At 47.8% G+C, this 17,381-nt stretch overlaps 1 protein-coding gene across 1 annotated transcript in view; it reads left to right on the top strand.

Moving 5' to 3' along the window:
- Positions 1 to 725: 725 nt before the first annotated feature.
- The window catches only part of LOC146811732 (perforin-1-like), a 49,726-nt gene continuing 33,070 nt past the window's right edge, over positions 726 to 17,381 (top strand). The window contains exon 1 of the mRNA XM_085614531.1: positions 726 to 859. The gene's annotated coding sequence lies outside the window, so the exon portion shown is untranslated. The remainder of the gene's footprint in view (positions 860 to 17,381) is intronic.

Genomic DNA, 17,381 nt, shown 5'->3' with positions numbered 1-17,381 from the left:
ACGTGACTCCTACACTTTTAGTCCTTTGGCTTATGTAACATTTTCTATACACTGATTTACACACGTATGATTGATTGTCTCTGTGTAATGTGTGTGTGATGCAAAGTGCTTGGACACCCCACACTGGTATGAGTGGCGCTATATAACTAATTCAATGCATCTGAGAGAGTGTGGTGATGGAGACTTGGTCACTGTTAAAGGGTGCCAGTGAGAGAATCCCTGGTGAAGGTGGTCATTGGGGGGGCGCCAACAAACGTTGTCGCACGGGGCGCCACCAGCACTAAAGCCGGCCCTGAGACAGACAGACAGACAGACAGAATGACTATTTCTCCCCTGTCTAACTTTTGGTGCACTGATCCCCCGCGGTAATGTTTCCCTGTCTGGAGTGCGGAGTCCAACCCTCGGGTTATCTCTGGAGCAGCAAATAAAAGACCAAGAAAAACACGCTGGTTAAGTGGCCTCGCTAGAGCAGATTAAAGTCTATGGCCAGTGGCCCCACATGGGCCTCAGGCAGCGGGCCTTACACATCCATAGGTAGTTGCTTCCACCAACAGAAGAACTTGATTAATTATTTACCACCCGAGTCAGGTGGGAGGGGCGCTTCCAAAGGACGGGTCTACAGGTTAACCTGGGCTAATGTACATAAACAGCGATTGGCTAAATTGTCCTTCCTGGCCCAGGCAAGATCCCAGGTTGAAGGTCACCGACGGACGTACGTAAGATGACGTGAGGAATAAAGGCCGAGAAGTTTCAGGGCCTTCAGACTATTTTGCTTCGACATCAGTGGAAAACTCACCCGATGAAAGAGACAGGGTGTGAGCGGGTTCTTTCAAGACCAGCTCGGGTAATTGTTTATAGGGTAAGTTTTGTTTTCTTGTCATGTGCTTAAATTGTAAAATTTAGTGTAGAGATCCATTTTGCTTTTGTTATGAGCCAGCAGGTGGTGCACAATGCCGGGGGATGCTAAATACTAAGGCTGTCTAGTAGTGTTCTACCTCATACCTTTTTCAGCCACCACCATACCTACCTGCCTACACTTCTCACTTCTTTGTTATTCTTGCTTTCTCCTCGTGTCACTGTTTTCCTATCACTCTGCCCCCCTTCTTTTCTGTCTTAGTCTGTAGAATAATTCTCCACCAGGGTTGGGGCTTCTTTTATACATTGGGGGTGTCCAACGCAGGTCTACGACGGCTGGACCCGTTCCAGATTTTAAGGGTGGGATAAATGTGCATGCAATGACTCAAAACTGAACTCATTTAAAGTATGAACTCGACCCTCCTGGCCCTCTGCTGATCCTTCCAGTCCTATTCTGTGAATGGAGGAACAGTGATGCCAGAGAAATTGTCGCATAGCTCAGCTCTATGAGTTTATTAAACGATTTTCGAGTTTATTCCCTCATGTCAGTTACCTGCCTTATCGGGGTGTAGCTATCAACAGTGCAGCATGTGCAGTGGCGCTGGGGCCCAAATAGTCTGAGGGGCCCACTGGTCCTGTCCCACTCATCCTATGAAAATTAGGTCCATTTTCCGCTGGTGAACCCCGGCCTGCCACCCTTGCAACGCCGGTTGATAAGCATGCAGGACTATTCTTTTCTCGAAAGAGTCCTTCGGAAAAAAAAAAAAGCTCTTTATTTAATTTTTGCTTAGAAATGTAGCATGATTTCCATTCAAAAATATGTGTTTGTTCTCCAAAGTAGGTTCAGTGCTCGCAGGGACTGGACAGCGCCGTATTCTCTTCAAGTACGAGGCAACTCCGTGCCCAGCGTTCACTGAATCGAAGAGGGCACAGGTGCGGCGAAAGTCTGGAGCTGGACCAGTCCTCGGCTCGCCCGTTCCAATGCCTAAATATGTGATTTCAAACTGCAGATAGTATCTCAGGGTACATATCTGCTCGTGGACAGGGCAGCTACTGCTCTTTGAAAAGTACTCGCCACTTGCGCGAGGTGCTGGTACGCTCCCTCGCATATTAAACAAGCATTTACAATGCAACGGTCTCGGCATTGTTAAAGTTAGAGCTCTTGGCATTGCTCGTGACATTATTTTTGTTTATGTTTTTAAAACATTTAAAGAAACGGCATTGTTATTTACAATGTCAATAGCTTAATCACTCTCAAAAGCGAGATTTATTATGCGAGCATTATTTGGGAAGTTTGGCAAATCCATAATTATGAGGAAAACGCTGCAGCATCGCAAAATGCCAGTGGCCCAGACTAATATGCATTCCATCTTTGTCCTCTCTGCTGAAACTGCTGTCTGAAGTGTCAAATTTTATTAATACTAAACAAAAATCGCACTACCGTGCCAGGGCCAGACTTGGCGTTGATAATGATTGTTTGAAAAGGGAACTTTGAAAGGATACGAACTTGACCAATTCTGGTTTCAAAATATAAGAGAACACTGTAGAGGACACTGTAGAGGCATGCGTCTACCGACTGTTATATATAATTTGGGATATATTTCTTAATCTGTCGAGTTCAGCCACTGCATGATTATATTGTTGTCTCTTTTTGAAACTCATGAGCAGTAACATTGTCGTGGTGTCACTAGGGCTTCAAGTGGATGCTTTTTCAATATTATATACAAGCCACAGTTACTGCTAATTTATCTTATGCAACTAACAACGATTGACAAAGCCAATAGTCCTAACTTGTTGTAGGTATCATGTTACTTGTTGTATCATTATGCCTGGATGCAATGACAAAAGAGACAGCAAAATACAAGTCGTATAGACCCTGCGCAACACCGCCCCCCACCCCCACCCATTTGTTTGTATCCCACTTAAAGCCCTGGGTAGGATACTCAACAACAGGGCCGAACTGGAACCCCAAAGTAGGCCTGGCAATTATGTCGGACCAGCTGGAGGGTCATGGGGGAGGTTAACTGTGAAGCACTTTTGCTACAGGAAACGCCCGATGCCCGGGCCAGCCAGCCCGGCCCTGCTCAACAACCCCGTTCTCTCCCGCATTTACCTGTGATCAGGCGCGCAACACCCATTGAACTCAAAGGGCTTCAGCCCCCCCCCCCCCCCCCCCCCGTCGTGTGTGGCAGCCCGGGATGAGACCGCTTCCCGGGCAGACACAAAGCCGCGCCTGAGCAGTTCACAGGTCTTTAAAAAGACCATTTGCATGTTAATGAGGCCTCGCTGTTGCTTCACCCCTTCTAAGAACCCCCGCAGCTCCACTCTGCCTAGATTCAGCCCCCCCCACCCCCGAAATCAGCGCCACTCTGCCTACTGTTTAAAGATTCAGCGCCCTCCCCCCGAAATTTTCGCTTATCCCCCCCCGAACATTAACTAGCAAGTGATTTCGCTGGTCGCTTTTTCACAAGCTCTGAACTTTGGCAGTGATGTTTCCCCTTGATAGAGAAGTTTCAGTTTCTGTATTTGGATTCCATGCCCATTCCTTCTTTGTCCTCTCTGCTGAAACTGCTGTCTGAAGTGTCACATTTTATTAATACTAAACAAAAATCGCACTACCGTGCCAGGGCCAGACTTGGCGTTGATAATGATTGTTTGAAAAGGGAACTTTGAAAGGATACGAACTTGCGAGTGCTTGCGGCCTGAAACAACAAGCGAAGTACCAGCAGCAACCCCAGAGGACCGAAGTTGCTGCGGGACCTGGAGAGCAAATTACCCGAGTCACCTCGAGGTGCAGGCATTCAACGCTGACTCTACAGCCTCGAACGGCCGAATGTAAAGCTATCGGCTGGGCCTGCCGATTCCGGACCCGGACTGCGGAGCTTGTCGGATCCGCACTGAAGTGCACTAGGGGACAGTGCGGGGACGTGCTGGTCCCGAGTCATGTAATAACCCGGACGGATTGGCCATTGCACTCGGAGGCTGTGGTGGAAGTACGCGGTTCGTCGCAAAATGGCAGACGAGCCATGGCTGTGATTGTCGACATAGGACGGCTTGACACGGCCGTAATCTTTGGTTATTTGCCTATGTGGGATCTCCGCAGGAGCACAAAGCGGGATAGTGTAAAACAAGCCCAGGGCACCGGAAGACACCACCGCAGCATCGCAAAATGCCAGTGGCCCAGACTAATATGCATGATTACTATTTGGATTCCATGCCCATTCCATCTTTGTCCTCTCTGCTGAAACTGCTGTCTGAAGTGTCAAATTTTATTAATACTAAACAAAAATCGCACTACCGTGCCAGGGCCAGACTTGGCGTTGATAATGATTGTTTGAAAAGGGAACTTTGAAAGGATACGAACTTGACCAATTCTGGTTTCAAAATATAAGAGAACACTGTAGAGGCATGCGTCTACCGACTGTTATATATAATTTGGGATATATTTCTTAATCTGTCGAGTTGGAGTGGTGAATGTTCTATGCCACATTTTGCCATCAAAATTCATTTCGACGCAAAACTAGAACCGGAAATGAGGCAAGACGCCGAGTTGTAGCACCACAACATAAAAGGAAGTTAAGGAGGTCGAAGTACTGTTTGCCAGAGCGGAGACCATAGTCCAAGCACGGTTCATTGTGGCAGAGAAACCAGAGTTCTATAAAATAAATGTTCGTGAGGGAGGGGGTGGTTTTCGTAAAATGTGCCTGGCGCTCGGTAAAACAGCTTGAATTGTGTAACGATGACCCGCGAGCCGAGAGAGCGTGCACAAATGTTGATGTGAGAGACTGAAGACATTGAGAGTTAAAATCTGCAAGCGACAATTACTTTTATTTTCTTTGCTACATAAATGATCGAATTTAATGGAGGGCACCGAAAGAAACCACCGCCTTTCTACGAGGCACAGCAGAAATGCCTCGGAGAAAGGGAGCGTCCTTTTCGGATTCGGGGGCGTGTTTTGCTGTTGTCTCCTCCCTGAGACTTTTCGCAAAAAACACGCCCCCCGATCCGAAAAGGACGGGGCATGATTGGAGTGACGGGACCTCTTCTCCAATGGCTGGCCAGCATTTACTAGGCCAGCCAATGGAGAACAGGGTAGAAGAGGGGCGGGTTCAAGCCCCTCTTCTCCCAAGTCATTATCTCTCGCGAGCGAGACTGCGCAAGCGCAGCCATCGCTAGCCGAGACCTAAAAAGGGCCGCTACTCAGTGTCACACAATACCTGCCCTCCCCCACCCTCTCAAAAAGCAAAGCTTGCTGCTGGAGCTCTTGGTGCACCCCAAAAATGCATGTATTATTTAAAAAGAGCACGGCATGGCTTAAATTCCCAGGATTCACACTGCCATTGTATCTACGTCCTCTAGGGGGCGTAGTTATCATTGGCGCAGCGGGTCAGTTGCACTGGGGCCCAGGGTCATGAGGGGCCCAGTGCTCCAGCTGTTTCAGTCTTCAGCGACAAGTGACGCTGGTTACGACTTCCTTTTCATAGAAACAGCGATCATGAGGGCTCGTTGTATTTACGTGTATAGGAACCCATGGCGACCTTGCTTCGTCACTGCCATACCTGTGTCCCCTAATCACCATCTCGAGACTCGTGCTGTCTCCGGGCCTCTGCACTATCACAGTGTAACGCCTAGACTCAGAGCATTATGTGATTTCACCCAAGGCCTGAAATTACAGACTCCAGTCTCGGACTTGTCACCACTAACTCCATACTCATAAACTTTAAGGGATCGACTCACGCTCCCAGGATTGACTGAGCTATTTCCATATCAAGATCCTCAGGTTGTGAATCAGTGTCTCAGAATGTGATGTATTTAGGAAAAACTCGTGGTGTCTGACCATATTAAGCTTGAGGACTTTTTTGTGGTATCCTCATGTGTGGGAACATTAACCCCTTCGCTGCTAAGCCTCCCCCCCCCCTGTGCTAAGCCTTTTTTTGGCTATTTGGGGTAGTGCGTGCTCAGGCCCCTGTAACTTTTTGACCACATAAGGTATCCACGCCAAATTTGTGTCCTTTTTTTCCAACATCATGTGGATTGTAAAGCTACCCAAGGTTTGTGGATTCCCCTGGAGGGGTCCCAGAAATTAGCCAAAATACAGCTACATTTTCATTTCTTTAGGGAAAAAATGGAAAAAAGGGCTGCAAATGAGTGTCTGGGCTTTTCCCAGCAAATGGTATCAAAAAAGGGTTTGTGGGGCTGAAATCACCATTTTCTCAGCTTTTAGGGAAAGACAAACTTTTGTCAGAAAACCAAAATTTTTTACACAGTTTTGGCATGTTTCTGGGACATAGCCTATTTTTGCTTTTTTTGTGCTTTCAACCTCCTTCCAGTTAATGGTAGAAATGGGTATGAAAGCAATAATGGATCCTGGAAAGCTATACATTATAAAAATATAGACAAAATGCTGAATTCAGCAAGGGGTCATTTGTGTAGATCCATCAAGGTTTCTTTATAGAAACTGACAGTTAAATACATGAAAAATTGAAAATTAGTTGAAAAAAACAGCCTTTTGAGTCAACGTTTTCACCTGTAACTTCTTCTAATTATGACAGCTCTTTGAGAGCAATATACTGTTACATCCGCTGGACCTTACTGGTTGTGGGGATATATAGGACTTGTAGGTTCACCAAGAACCCGACGAACAAAGAGTTAAAAACTGAGCAGCAATTTGCAATGCCTTTTTAATATGTAGCAGGTATATAGCAATATTTGTGGGAAAATGTATACATGAAAAAATCGGTATGAAAGACACCTATGTATTTCGGAATGGTAACAAAATATAAAGTTTAGAAACAGTAGATATTTGCACATTTCCGAAATTGGGAATACTCATACCAGCATGAGAATTATCGGTCATTTTTTAAATTGACTTCTTTTTTTACACAATGTCTTTCATTTGGAAGGCAGAAATGTATTGAAAGTCAATAGTTAATAACCGTTTGTTTTACAAATCTGAATTACCCTAAGTCTCCCGAGAAAAAGGGTACCTCACCTGTGTGGGTCGGCATAGTGCTCGCGACAGGAAATAGTGCAAAACGCAACGTGGACACACCTCAATTTCGCAGTGAAAAATGACCCTTTTTTGGCAAAGTGCCTAGCTGTAGTTTTTGAACCATAGCTCAGCCGGCACCTAGGGAAGCCTAGCAAACTTATACATTTTTTTAAACTAGACACCTAGGGGAAGCCAGGATGGGGTGACTTGACTGCCTCCCAACAGGTTCTGTTACCCAGAATCCCTTGCAAACATAAAAAAAAGTAAAAAAAACCCACATTTTCTCCACATTTCTTTGGTGGAAAGTTCTGGAATCTGCGTGGATCTACAAATTTCCACCCACCCCGTATTCCCCAAAGTGTTCAGAGAAAAATTGTACCTTACTTGTGTGGGTCGGCCTAGTGCCTGCGACAGGAGACAGTGCAAAACGCAACGTGGACACACCTCAATTTCACAGTGAAAAATGACCCTTTTTTGACAAAGTGCCTAGCTGTAGTTTTTTAACCATAGCTATGCCGGCACCTAGGTAAACCTAGCAAACCTATACATTTTTGAAAACTAGACACCCAGGGGAATCCAGGATGGGATGACTTGACTGCTTCCCACCAGGTTCTGCTACCCAGAATCCCTTGCAAATCTAAAAAATTATCCAAAAAACAAATTTTCCCCACATTTCTGTGGTGGAAAGTTCTGGAATCTGCGTGGATCCACAAATTTCCAACCACCCCGCGTTCCCCAAAGTCTTCCAAGAAAAATGGTACCTCACTTGTGTGGGTCGGGCTAGTGCCCGCGACAGGAAACAGCACAAAACGCAACGTGGACACACCTCAATTTCGTAGTGAAAAATGACCCTTTTTTGACCAAGTGCCTATCTGTAGTTTTTGAACCATAACTCAGCCGGCACCTAGGGAAACCTAGCAAACCTATACATTTTTTAAAACTAGACACCTAGGGGAATCCAGGATGGGATGAATCGACTGCCTCCCACCAGGTTCTGTTACCCAGAATCCCTTGCAAATCTAAAAAAATGTCCAAAAAAACACATTTCCCCCACATTTCTGTGGTGGAAAGTTCTGGAATCTGCATAGATCCACAAATTTCCAACCACCCCGCGTTCCCCAAAGTCTTCCGAGAAAAATGGTACCTCACTTGTGTGGGTCGGACTAGTGCCCGCGACAGGAAACAGCGCAAAACGCAACGTGGACACACCTCAATTTCGCAGTGAAAAATGACCCTTTTTTGGCCAAGTGCCTATCTGTAGTTTTTGAACCATAGCTCAGCCGGCACCTAGGGAAACCTAGCAAACCTATACATTTTTTAAAACTACACACCCAGGGGAATCGAGGATGGGGTAACTTGACTGCCTCCCACCAGGTTCTGTTACCCAGAATCCCTTGCAAACCTAAACAAATGTAAAAATTGTCCCAAAAAAACACATTTTCCCCACATTTCTGTGGTGGAAAGTTCTGGAATCTGTGTGGATCCACAAATTTCCTCCCACCCAGTGTTCCCCCAGGTCTCCCGGTAAAAATGGTACCTCACTTGTGTGGGTAGGCATAGTGGCTGCAACAGGAAATGGCCCAAATCGTACTGTGGAGACTTAAAAAATTACCTATAGCAAAACTACCTGGTTTTGGGGGGGGGGGGCACCTGAGATTTTTGCCCCGGCCTCAGCGGCCATATTGGGAAAGTACCAAACCCAAACATTTATAAAAACTAGACACCCGGGGGAGTCCAATGAGGTATGGCTTGCGTGGATCCCCCAACATTTTCCTACCCAGAATGCCATGCAAACCTCAATTTTAGCAGAAAAAAACACATTTTCTAAATATTTTTGTATGGAATCACCGTGCCGGCACAAGTGTTCTACCAGCCAGCCCACCCCTTGTTCTCCCGAGTAAAATGATACCTCACTTGTAGATCCACGCAGATTCCAGAACTTTCCACCACAGAAATGTGGAGAAAATGTGTTTTTTAAAACATTTTTTTAGGTTTGCAAGGGATTCTGGGTAACAGAACCTGGTGGGAGGCAGTCAAGTCACCCCATCCTGGATTTCCCTGGGTGTCTTGCTTTAAAAAATGTATAGGTTTGCTAGGTTTCCCTACAGCTAGGCACTTTGCCAAAAAAGGGTCATTTTTCACAGCGAAATTGAGGTGTGCCCACTTTGCGTTTTGCGCCGTTTCCTGTCGCGGGCACTAGGCCGACTGTAGGAGAGTAGGATCTTCACTTATGTTGCCCCCACTTTTTTTCTGATGTATGCACTGGTTTCTGGCTATAGTCTGGCTGGGTCCCTGCTAATCAGGGCACCAGTCTTTCTCTTCTCTCTAAACAACTTTGAGTGCATACTAGATGCACTAGTGATTGGATATTGTGGTACCTCATGAGCCCCTAGTATATGGTACCCTAGGTACCAAGGGCATTTGTACTTCACAGGCCTACCAGGGGCTGAAGCATGTATTATGCCACCCTTGGGAAGCAGACTAAATCTGACACCACAGGCCTGCTACTGCAGCCTGGGTGAGGTAGTGTTAGCACTCCTCACAGAGGTATAGGTTCCTATATCTCACCATACCCACACATATAAACCTATCAGCGACCCCTATGACAGGCCCTATCAATCCTGAGGGCAGGGTGCTGGGTTTACAATGTGAGGGGGTGCCTCTGCCTGAGCAGGGCCCCTCTGCAGCTGGCAGGGTCTATTCCCTGTGGCTGTTTGTGGATGCGGTTAAACCATATACTATTAAGTGCATTATAACCTCCAGGTTAATGCTAACTTTGGAATGACTGCATCAAAACATGTCGTGTTTGGTGTCAAACAACTTGGAATCATACCCCCACACCAGTAACTGGTGTGGGAGTATGATCCCACCCTTCTAGAGGGGACGACATGTACCTACTGTGGTAACACAGTAGAAATCTGGAAGAGCCCTGGCATCACAAAATGGATGCCACCAGCACAGACACTGGGCTACCCTCCTGCTGCTGACTGAAATTCGCAGTGGAGGAGGCCCAACAATAGGCATTCTGTCACAGGGAGGTGTCACCACCTTCCAGACAGGATTTAGTGTATTGGGGCTGGGTGGGTGCACTCCTAGAGTGCTTTGAAGTCCTGCACTGGGGGAGCATTAGGCTCCTCTGTGCATATGCCAGCTCAAACCGGTTCAGGGGCTACCTGTCCCTGCTCTGGCGCGAAACTGGGCAAAGGGAAGAGGGTGTAACCACCCCCTACCCTGACCCTCCCAGAGGAGTGGTCATAGAGCTAGTCCCACCCCTATCTTTAGTATAAGATAGGAAACCTTGCCATTGCAAGTTAGATATCCCTGGACGACACTCTACAAGAAGAATCCTGGACCGTCGACGTTCCACTACCTTTGGAAGACTGAAGAATCTCCCTTGGAGTCAAGCAGTGACTCCCCTGCTTGGCAGGCACCAAAAACTTGAATCAACGGTCGCAAACGTTCCCGCTCCCGCTGGAGTCCGAAGTCCCTGCAGCCCCAGAAGTGGATTTCCTGACTTCTCGACGGCCACTGTGAGACCCCAGCAGAGCTGAGGTGAGTGGACCCCACCAGTGATGAGGAACAGCAGTACCCAGGTACCGTGCACTATTGTCCGGTGCAAACCCTTCACGACTTTCTACGAACTTGTGCTTTGGACCACTTGTGGCCCAAGCCTCCAGCAGGTTTTGCAGCAAAAATTAGAGGCCTACCCCGTCCCGAGTGACTGTGGGCTCCTGTGAAGCATTTCCTCAAGAGGCACCTTCACTATCCGTTGGCTTGTGGGTCCCCTGAAGGCTTTCTTATCAACTAAAAGGGCTCCCCGGGTTGCTCCAGGCCTGCCCTCACTCACCCTCACTGGGTGAGTCCCTCAGACCTTGCTGGTCTGCACCATCGACTTTCTTCACTCTACACGAGACTTGCGGTTGCCAAGGCTTGTTGGCTCCAATCCGGTTGCCGACACCATAGTCAGCTGCAAACGTCGTGGGACACTCTGAATCCAGATGCTGGTCATCGTCGATCCTTCCTGGACCTCGTGAGCGAAGAGTCAAAACACCCTTGATCACCTGAAATCACCCGACATCCGTGGGTATCCATCTTCCTGGCCCCGGGTCACTGGCAAGTGACTGTGAACACTGTCCCTTCAATTTTCAGGTCTTCTACATCTTGAATCCAGCCTTGGATTCCACCGGACACTTCTTCAGTCGCCACAAGCAGCAAATCTTCTTTGGTCTCCATAGAAAACAGCGTCGCGACCCGACACCAAATGACACCTATGCACCCGGCTTCCCTGGGTGAGGTAACTTGTGCACTCCGGTGCCTTAGTGTGTGTTGGTCCTCGAATTACTTACCTTGTAAGTGGCTTGCTTGTAGACTTCCTCGAAGTACCCTAAAACTTTAAAAATCAAACCGCGACTTGCTCCATTGTAATCAATAGGGAACCCGCGGCTGTGTTCACACACTGCATGCGTCTCCCGTGGGTCTGTTACTTACCTGCTTTCACTGCAGAAGTGAAGCCCCAGCGATTCTACAGGCCCTAGGCCTTGTCATTCTGCAAGTCAACTTTCCTAAACCTCTTTTTTAGTATATGGACTTGTACGCCCCTAGGGCCCCAGCCATATTTGGGCTTAATTTATTGTGAAACGTTGATATTTGAATGTGTTCCTGGCTTCTAATCTTATAAAGAGATTAGTAGAGTGTGTCTAGAAATAAATACATATATATTTGATATATATATACCTCTGTGGTGTCCTTTCATTTGGTAGTTCAAGAGATTATAAGGTAAAACAAGCTGCTTTACATTCCTCTGAGACTTAGCCTGAAGGCTGCTCTCCACAGCTACCACTAGGATAGCTTTCTTTAAAAGGTTGTCTTAAACCTATCTACCATAAGAGTCGATTTGAACTGGTGAAAGGTGGCCACTATAACTAGTGACCAGCATATGCCAGGCCAACTTCTCACACCGACCCACACAAGTGAGGTACCATTTTTCACGGAAGACTTTGGGGAACGCTGGGTGGGTGGAAATTTGTGGATCCACGCAGATTCCAGAACTTTCCACCACAGAAATGTGGAGAAAATGTGTTTTAAAAAAATTTTTTTTTAGGTTTGCAAGGGATTCTGGGTAACAGAACCTGGTGGGAGGCAGTCAAGTTACCCCATCGTGGATTCCCCTGGGTGCATAGTTTTCAAAAATGTATAGGTTTACTAGGTTTCCCTAGGTGCCGGCAGAGCTATGGTTCAAAAACTACAGCTGGGCACATTTTCCAAAAAAGGGTCATTTTTCACTGCAAAATTGAGGTGTGTCCATGTTGCGTTTTGCGCCGTTTCCTGTCGCAGGCACTAGGCCGACCCACACAAGTGAGGTACCATTTTTCTCGGAAGACTTTGGGGAATGCGGTGTGGGTGGAAATTTGTGGATCCATGCAGATTCCAGAACTTTCCACCACAAAAATGTGGAGAAAATGGGTTTTTTTTACATTTGTTTAGGTTTGCAAGCCATACCTCGCTGGACTCCCCCGGGTGTCTAGTTTCCAGAAATGTGTGGGTTAGGTAGGTTTCCCTAGATGGCCGCTGAGCCCCGGACCAAAAACGCATGGGACCCCCCTTGCAGACCAGGTTGGTTTGTGATAGGTAATTTTGATGTTGCCTCAATAGGTTTTGGGCCCTTCCCTGCCGCGGGTACTTGGCCCACTCATACAAGTGAGGTACCATTTCTATTGGGATACTTGGAGAGATTGTGGGGGGTTGGATTTGGCACGAGGGTGAGTGATGGTTCAGTATATACAATTTTATTAACAAGAGATTTCACAAAAATAAAATTCACTGTTAATTGAAAGGACAAGAAACTGAACCATTGACTCACAGCTCGTGAGCTGTTAAGCCACGACAAGGCACCAACCTCTTTACAGGCCATTCATACACCTTTCATACGTCTGACACATACAAAACCATTCACAACGCCAGCTGCGGGCCCAGCACATTACAACACTCACACCAGCAGACAGCGCCATTCAAGGGCCCATCACTTTCACACGCCCACATCCCTGACACAGCAGCCACACCAGCTCATGGAATGCGTTTAGTGGCGTTTGGCTAGCAGTGCGTGTAGTGACCAGCAGCTAGTCACTACTCACACACCGCAAGCCAAGCGCCAGTCCACGCACACCGCCAGCCAAACACCAGTCCAAACACACCGCCAGCCAAGCACCAGTACAAACACACCAGCAGCCAAGCGCCAGTACAAACACACCACCAAACAAGCGCCAATCAAAACACACTGCCAGTCCACGCACACCGCCAGGAAAGCACCAGTCCACGCACACCGCCAGCCAAGCGCCAGTCCAAACACACCGCCAGCCAAGCGCCAGTACAAACACACCGCCAGCCAAGCGCCAGTACAAACACACCGCCAGCCAAGCGCCAATCAAAACACACCGCCAGTCCACGCACACCGCCAGCCAAGCACCAGTCCACGCACACCGCCAGCCAAGCGCCAGTCCAAACACACCACCAGCCAAGCGCCTGTACAAACACACCACCAGCCAAGCGCCAGTACGAACACACCGCCAGCCAAGCGCCAGTACAAACACACCGCCAGCCAAGCGCCAGTACAAACACACCGCCAGCCAAGCGCCAATCAAAACACACCGCCAGTCCACACACACCACCAGTCCACACACACCGCCAGCCAAGCACCAGTCCACGCACACCGCCAACCAAGCACCAGTCCACGCACACTCCCAGCCAAGCGCCAGTCCACGCACACTGCCAGCCATGCGCCAGTCCAAACACACCACCAGCTAAGCGCCAGTACGAACACACCACCAGCTAAGCGCCAGTACGAACACACCGCCAGCCAAGCGCCAGTACAAACACACCGCCAGCCAAGCGCCAATCAAAACACACCGTCAGTCCACGCACACCGCAAGCCAAGCGCCAGTCCACGCACACCGCCAGCTAAGCGCCAGTCCACGCACACCGTCAGCCAAGCGCCAGTCCAAACACACCGCCAGCCAAGCGCCAGTACAAACACACCGCCAGCCAAGCCCCAGTACAAACACACCGCCAGCCAAGCCCCAGTCCACGCATACTGCCAGCCAAGCGCCAATCCAAACACGCCGCCAGCCAAACGCCAGACCACGCACACCGCCAGACAAGCACCACTCCACGCACACCGCCATCACATTTAGGATTTTTTTTTATACAAATGAGAAAATACAAACGAATTGCAAATAGATACAAATCTACTAACACAAAATCTGAAACTCAATACACTACCCAAATGCCAACCTTGAAACAGAACCAAAAATATTAAACAATAGAGGCTAGGCAGTTCACTTTACCACTCATCGATGCTCCCAAAAATCGTTTTGCGTGTGGTACATTCTAAAACAAGCAGGCACACACAGCCCAGGGTTAGAAGGACACTCGGGGCAGTACATACGAGTCTCCTTCCGCATACCTCTTCACCAACAGACTCTAGATCTCCTACTGGGAAAGTCTTTTGAGGGTGTGGGAGGAATGTGATCAGGAAAGTGGCGATCTTTCAATCTAGCAACATCCTCCACCACTCCAACTCTAGGAACACTTGCCTGTTCCACTAAAACAAGTCTGCCTATTAAAGACTCTTGAAACTTAGCAAAAGTCATCTTTGACTCAGGACAAGAATCCTGGAACACAACAAAAGCATTAAAGGTTGCCAAGTGGAAAAGATGGATAGCCAACTTCTTGTACCAAATGTAAGCCTTACGAAGAGCAGCGTAAGGTTCCAACCTCTGATCTACTCTGTCAACACCACCCATGTGCTTATTATAGTCTAAAATGCACACAGGTTTGCGCGCTTCAGCAACCTGACCCCAAACAGTCACAGGTGCAGTGCTTTCATTGTGGATGGTAGTCAGCATGTAGACATATCTCCTGTCTGAAAACTTCACAGCTAGAAGCTCCTCGCAACGCAACGCACTGCACTGTCCCCGCACAAGCTTTTGACAAACAAGTTCTTTTGGGAAACCTTTACGGTTTGAGCGGATTGTGCCACAAGCAACAGTGTCCACTTTGGCCAATTCCCTGAACAATCGCACACCAGTGTAGAAGTTATCTACATATAAATGGTGGCCTTTGTTAAAAAATCCTTTACCAAGTTCCCACACAATTTTCTCAGTCACTTCAAAAGTGGATGGACAACTAGGGGGGTTAATCCTGGATTCCTTACCGGTGTACACCCTGAAATTAGAGACATATCCAGTCCTACTGTCACACAGCATATACAGCTTAATTCCATAGCGTGCCCTCTTACTAGGAATGTATTACCTAAAAACCAAGCGGCCCTTGAACAACACCAAAGACTCATCCACTGCAATTTCTTTCCCTGGAGCATAGATCACAGAAAAACGATCAACAAAGTGATCAATGACAGGCCGAATCTTAAAAAGGCGGTCACAATCAGGGTGATCTCGTGGCAACGCTAAACCATTATCGTCAAAATGCATCATCCGAAGCAGAAGCAAATACCTATCACTACTCATGACTGCCGGAAAAATAGCAGTTGCCATCAAGGGACTAGTAGACCAATATGAAGACTTTGATGGCTTCCTTAGCAAGCCCATCAAAAAAGTTAAACCCAAGAACTTCTTCATCTCTTCCAGATTTGTGGGAGTCCACCGGGTAGCTCTAGAGTGGGGCTTAAGACTGGCACTGTTGTCCCTCAAAAACTGTTCGGCATACAAATTAGTCTGCTCAACAATCTCTGCCAAAAACACATCGTCCATAAACAACTGAAAAAAATGTATTGGCAAAAAGTTTTCAGTATTCACTCTACACCCTGGAACACCAGCAAAGTCTGGCAATGCCGGCTGCACCATGCCTGGGGCAACCCAGAGGTCAGCACTTTCAATGGGAAGCCTTGCAGCCCCAGGCTGCAGCCCAGATTCCTCTTGCTGCACTATACCAACGGGAAGCCTTGCAGCCCCAGATGCCTCTTGCCGCACTACACCAATGGGAAGCCTTGCAGCCGCAGGCTGCAGCCCAGATGCCTCTTGCCGCACTACACCAATGGGAAGCCTTGCAGCCCCAGGCTGCAGCCCAGATGCCTCTTGCCGCACTATCGGCACATCAATCTCCTCCTCTAACACAGGCACTTCATCCGCACTAAGATTATTTTCATAATCCGATGATTCCATGTGGAGAGGAAACTCACTACCAGAATCGTCCCCTGCCTCCTCTGCCTCAGATGCAGAGTCACTCTCTGAACCATGGTCAGAGGAAGCCTCAAAAAGCATACCAACAACCTGCTGAGCAGTAATCCTGCGGCTAGCCATTATCCTTACTAAGAAAGGAGACTGCACAAACAAGGCAACAACAACCAACACTGTGCAAAACAAGTAATTAAAAAAATGTGTGCCTTTATCACAAAGATCTATATACTCAAAAACTATACAATTCACTTACAAGAGACAGCTACACTCACCAGCACCTACTCTGCAGAGACACAGGAAAAACCAACAATATCCCACTAGAAAGAAAAAAACAAAACCAATTACTCACAAGACAGCAAAATACACATCGAGCACAAATGCAAAAGGTTTTTGACACTCAAACAACAGAAGCCAAACATACTGCTATTATTACACCATTTGGAAAAAACAAATTCATGCAGAGAAATGAAACTCATTTACATTGTACAAAAAAAAGTCACTTACCAAACACATGCAACTACACAAACAGCAGAACCACCAGTAATGAAACCGCAACCTGGAACAGTCTAAAGAGCAAAAGCCTTCACCTAGAAAAAAAAGGAAAAATAAAGCATTACAATTGCAATTCACAAAAAATAAAACAATTAACATTATAACACGCCATGTTACTACCCAAATGTTCAATCGGCCAGATGGGCCTTCAAATAGGGCTGAGAAAAATAGGGGGTGATCTTGCCCAAGGGATCGGGTGAGGTTGTCTGCCAGGACAATCTGCCCCAAAGGTAGGGCAGAAAACAGCAGACAGAAATTTGCCCCCTTGCAAAAGTAATAAATCCCTGGGTCTAGTGGGCTTTTCTGCCCCCCCTGGGTCCAGAAACGGCCAAATAAATGTCCGATCTGTCCCCAGGGGGGGGGGGGGGGGGCAGAAAAGTCTTAATTTAAAATGGCCCACATAGGAAGCGACCCTTGCCCTAGGGGTCGCTTCCTTTTCCAAAAAAGAACATCCCTGGTGTCTAGTGGGGCATTGCTGCTTCACGATCGCGACGCTGTGCACGATCGTGAAGCAGGAATGCCCTGCATTGAGACATCAGGGGAGAGGAAATACTATTTCCTCTCCCCCGATGCCTCAAGGCATCCTGATTTGGCCCCCCCCACCCCACTGGAGACAAAACACCTACCTCCTCCTCTGGACGTGCTGGAAAGAAATGATTTCCAGCGCGTCCAGCGCTTCCTGACGATGCCGGCGCGCGCTGTGCGCGCTGACGTCATGGGGAAGCATGGTGGGGGGTCGGGGTGGCAGCGGAAACTCTTCCGCTGCCATCCCCCTCTCTGGGGGCAAGATC

The sequence above is a fragment of the Triturus cristatus genome, chromosome 7 (genome assembly GCF_964204655.1).
Source record: "Triturus cristatus chromosome 7, aTriCri1.1, whole genome shotgun sequence".
Lineage (NCBI taxonomy): Eukaryota > Metazoa > Chordata > Amphibia > Caudata > Salamandridae > Triturus > Triturus cristatus.
The sequence above is the reverse complement of the archived record's forward strand: the minus strand, read 5'-3'. Positions and strand labels throughout refer to the sequence as shown.